The 5,384-nt window shown below is 37.1% G+C and overlaps 1 pseudogene; it reads left to right on the forward strand.

The window, feature by feature from the left end:
* The first annotated feature begins 4,519 nt into the window (after positions 1-4,519).
* Positions 4,520-4,913, forward strand: LOC127546832 (40S ribosomal protein S17-like; annotated as a pseudogene).
* Positions 4,914-5,384: the final 471 nt, after the last annotated feature.

The following is a 5,384-nucleotide window of genomic DNA, read 5'->3' on the forward strand; positions in this document are numbered from 1 at the left end:
TGCCTTCCATTATTTATTTCTTACTTGTTGATTTATCTGCTGTGCTCAAGATTTTTACTTGAGTTTTCTGCCTCCTGAGACCTTTGGTAATTTTAATCTTCTCATATCTTCCCCTTTTATTTTCTGACCATTCCCACTTTATTAGTGAATACTAAAGTCTAGACATCAAAACTATTTCAGCCTCTTAGAGTAGTGGAAAATTTATTTTTCATCAGCTTCAGTCTGTGTCTCAAGTAACTTCTGGGGTGGGGGGAGAACAAAGACTGGTCCTAGATATATGACAGTCCCCTTTCCCACAAGTTTGGTGCTGATATATGTGTGTATACAAGTGGACACTCTTCTTTAGTTCCATTTTTCTTTAGTTCTTTTGTTGAGTTCTGCTACAGGACAGCATGTTGCTGCCACACATAATGCATGCTTCCACTTTTCTATATCTACTTTTCTTCACATGGAGAGAAAAATGGGCAGAGTTGAGATCTAATACTAGTTTTCACAGAATGATGGGATGAAGGATATCTATGGATACATAGTATAAATAAAAAGACATGTTAATGTATTTTGCTGAATTTTTCTAATCTTTATCATTGAAAAAATTCCTTGTTAGATGGAATGACTATGTGAAGAGGGTGGGGAATATCGGCAAAAAGATCTCAGTAAAAATATTTTTAAAAATTATCAGTGGACATATCAGAAAGAAGTGGGATTTTTTTTTAGATTGTTATACTTCTCAGTGGTCAAGGTCTCTTTTCACCAGTGAAAATTATCTCATTTGAGAGATTCCTTCTCTGGGAACTATTGGACCTAGGTGGGAGGCTGCAACTGCCATCTATATTAGTGCTTTGGTCCAACATTCTGGTTAAAAAATCTGACTTAACAAGTCAACTCAGCTTTTCCCTTCCCTTCTCTACTAAAGAATTACAGAGACCCTGATAAAGTTAACTTGAGACTCAAAATTGAATAGGCAGAAAGTAAAGGTAAAATACACCTGATGTTGGAATAGTCCCACAAACTCCATGGTACTCCTTGGACTAAAACCAACAAAACAATTAAATAAATAAAGATGGCAGCAGAAAAGAAAGGAAAGTTTACTGTGAAGAAACTTACATTCATGCACACACACACACACACACCCCTTCACACACACACATACACCTACAGCTAAGCTGATAACTGAGGATTGTAAGATTTCCTCATTCATAATACAGAGGCTAAGAGAGCTGGAAGAAAGAAATCCACTTCCCAATTGTATATGTGGTAGCGGTGATAGTAGAACTACTTTAATAATTCAATTTTGAGTATGATCTTATATAACTTTCAGGATACTGCATAAAACTAAAAACCTAACAGGTAGAAGAAGGGAGGATGCTAAATCTCTGTAGAATGCTCCATAGCTGGAGAATAAGAGCAAGAGAGAAAAAGCAAACCTTTTCTATAAACCCACTATAAAGCCACACTTTCTAGGTCCCAGTAATTAGAACATTCCCTTCACTTCATGACAGGCAGATTCAGTAAGGAAGAAGAAAGTTGAGCTATAATGCAATGGATATCTGAATTTCAAAATTCTTGAATCTGGGAGAGGGACACTGAGATGGCATAGTGTATAGAGTGCTAGTCCTGGAATGAGGAAGTTTCATTTCCCTGATTCAAATCTAGTCTTAGATACTTATTATTTATTTTACTCTGAGCAAGTCATTTAATCTTGTTTGCCTTAGTTTCCTTCTCTGTCAAAAAATCTAGAAAAGGAAATGGTGATCTGCTCTAGTGTCTTTATCTGGAAAATCCCAAGTGGAATTCAAAGAGCAGGACATAGCTGAAATGACCAAACAACAACAATGAAAATTAGAGCCTTATTCTAACTGGTCTATCGATGGCAGATGTATTGGAAAGGCAGGACAGTGTAGTACAATAGTAAAAAAAGGACTTATGTTCAAATTTCTCTTCTAATCCTGACAATATGGATAACAATGTCCTTTCAAAAGCCACATTTTTTATAACTATTAAAATGAGATTAATCATTTCTGTGGTACCTGTCTCATAGGATGGGATAATTTACATGAAGAATTTTGTAAATCTTTAAGTGTTATAGAAACATCAGTTTTCCTGATTTTGAGGGTTAACTTGCATGTGTGAAAGCTTTCAATGCTGAAAAGCAAATGTTAGGCTTTGAATTAAGACCACTTTTTCAGAGATGTTGTAGAGGGGATTCCTGGATGAGTAGAGTTGGACTATTGCCCTGAAGTCATTTATTCTTTATTCATTCTACAACTAATATTTATTTTAAGTTCCTATTGTGTGCAGAGCATAATATTGAATCCTAGAGAAGATAACAAAATGATAAAACACCTTCCTTGTCCTTCCAGAATTTATAGTCTATTAAGGGATAAGAACAGAGCTAACTATAACATATAACAATATATTAGAGTATTATGAAACAAAGAGTTGTGTTAGAGAAAGGGAGAAGGGAAGATCTGGCTTTCTGATGAGGTAATAGTTGAGGTAGAATAAAAAAAATTGGGTAAAAATTTAACATTTGGGAAAAGGGGAGAAAAAGTATGCCAACAGAGGAGCATTTTTCCTCCTTTTTGTTGTTGTTCAGTCATGTCAGGTTTATCTGACCTATTGTTCTTTGTTTCCTGACTGCATTTGGACCCTAAGAAGGAGCATAATGGAGCAGCTAGGGAACACAGTGATTAGAGTTCTACGGCTGGTGTCAGAAAGACTCATCTTTCTGAATTCAAACCTGTCCTCAGACACTTCCTAGCTGTGTGACCCTGGGTAAGTCACATAACCCTGTTTGCTTCAGTTTCCTCATCTGTCAAATGAGCTGGAAAAGGAAATGCAAAACCACCTAATATCTTTGCCAAGAAAATTCCAAATGGGGTCATGAAGAGTTGGACATGACTGAACAGTAAGGGACAAAATAAGGCTTTTCTCCCGTTCACACTTGAGGGAATGTGTTTCTTCCCTAATATAACACCAATCCTAGTCTCACCTGGTAATCCTTCACCAGCTCATACCTCTTTATGTAAATATAGCTGTCCTCCAGTCTAAGTCGCCATCCACATGGCACTTTAGTCACAGTCTTCTTCCTTCTGGGCCAGTTGCATTCAGGGGCAGCTGGGAGCTCAGTGAGTAGAGCATTGGCCTTGGAGTTAGGAAGACAAAAGTTTAAACCATCCTTCAGACACTTACTAGTTGTGTGACTCTGGGCAAGTTTATTAACTTCTGTTTACTTCTGTTTTCTCAACTGTAAAATGGGAACAATAATAAGCAAAGTGCTTAACAGAATGCCTGGCACACAATAGACATTTATTACCTTCCCTCTTCTCTCCTTTTTCCTCAACCCTTTTTCCTTTTTCTTTAAAGCAGGGGCTGCAAACTACTGTCTCAGGGTCAAATTGCCTGTTTTTGCCACCTGTTTTTGTAGATCAGTAAGCTAAGACTGGTCAGGTTTGGCCCTCAAACCATAGTGTTCCAATCACATACCCCTTTACCATGTAAGAGATAGGTATATCTCCTTCTGAGCATGATTATTCATATGGCAATAATAACTTGGGATATAGCTGTCCTATTCCACCTTTTTTTGCCTTTTTTTTATTATTGATTTCATTCAGATTAAAAAATACAAAATATGGCTCTAAATATAAAGCATTAAATATCAGATCGTTCCAATTCTAGGATTCTGCATCATAGAAGTTGGGATTTATTTTTGTTTTTGTTATTCCTCGTAAAGTATGCCTCCTGCAACCTTGACCCACTACTCAATAAAGCAGAACATGCTTTACTTTGGTTTATAGTAATGGTCTTGGTGACCTAATTATTTTTAATCTGTACCTAAGAGTTATCCATCATACGGAGGAAACAGAGAAGTACATGGTAGGTATAAACAGGATGTAATATGTAACAATGAAAAGCAGCAAAGAAAAAAGAGAGCAAAAGATGTTATCAAGAAATTACATGATAGGAAACGAGGATGGGTTGGTCTTGTGATGAGGGCAGTGCAGGTAACAGGTCAAATGCTCCCCTGATACCTTGACAACATCATAAAGGTCCATCAGAAAGGTATTCTGTTCATTAGTTGGAAACCTTCTGATGAAGTTTTAGAAGTGGAGAAACATGAATCACACAGCATAGACCAGCTTAATTGGATTGTGACCAATACCATTGAAGAGAACTTTCATATCCATGAAGTAAGCAATTCATTTAAGACCTATATAAGAGTAGGATTTTACCTTTAGTGATTTCACATTATTCAACTGACAAGACAAGCATACAGGGGCTTTCATCTGCAACACTGGAAGGAATTTCTTCATCAATGAGATTACAGAACCAGACTAGGAAAAGCTCTGATTCACTTCTGCCTGCCTAACTTTGGGTTCTGATGAAAGTAATCATACATACCTAGAAGCATGAGATGTACTTGACAATTTGAGTAAGACAGTAAAAGGCTACTATTTTACTTTCTTTAAAGTACAGTCAAGGTTCCCTTCACTTTCTCCCTACTCCTGTCCCAAGCCAGATGGGTAGAATTTGGACCAAGACCATGAAGAAGGCAGTGAAGATCAACATCAAAAAATGCTACACTCATCTGAGTAATGATGTTCATACTAACAAATGTAAGTACCAGATTGTCATCATCTCCAGCAAGAAGTTCTGAAACAAGATATTACTCCTCTGATAAAGCAGATCTAGAGAGGCCCTAAGAAGGTATCTCATCAAATTGCAAGAAGAAGAAAGATAAAGAAGGGATAACTATGATCCAGTGCAGAGATCTCAGCATTAGATCAGGAGATTATTGAAGTAGACCCTGACACAAAAATGTTGAAATTCCTGGATTTTGGCAACTTATCCCATCTACAAGTTACCAGCCCACAACTGGGATAAACTTCAAAACACTAAGAGGAACTGGTTAATATTTAATTTTGCTTTCTTTCCAATAAATTTGGAACCCCCTCCAAAAAAAGTACAGTGAAGCAACCTGTTGGATGAACGGACCAGGAAAAGATTGGTACAGAAATCACCGTGGTAAGAAAGTCTTCTCAGGGTGTAAGAGGCAGCACAGTATAGATGATAAAACACTGAACTATTGGGTTGGAAACCAGAAGATCTAGGGACAAATCCTACTTCTGATATTGATGATTATAGGTAACAGTAACTCAAATTGATAGTCTGCAAATCATGTTCACAATGACTCATTGAAATAGGTGCTATTATCTGTAATGTTGTTCTTTTCTAAAATATAATTGTTCTCTGGGAGCAGATTCTTGGGGAGTTTCTGGAGGCAGCCTTAGTTTCAGTTCAAAGTAATAATCACCTCAAATGCAGCCAGGAGTTGAAGTCCAGTCCTTTTATTGTCTCATCCAAAATAGCCCAGTCAGCTTTCC

Source organism: Antechinus flavipes, chromosome 2 (assembly GCF_016432865.1).
Source record: "Antechinus flavipes isolate AdamAnt ecotype Samford, QLD, Australia chromosome 2, AdamAnt_v2, whole genome shotgun sequence".
NCBI lineage: Eukaryota > Metazoa > Chordata > Mammalia > Dasyuromorphia > Dasyuridae > Antechinus > Antechinus flavipes.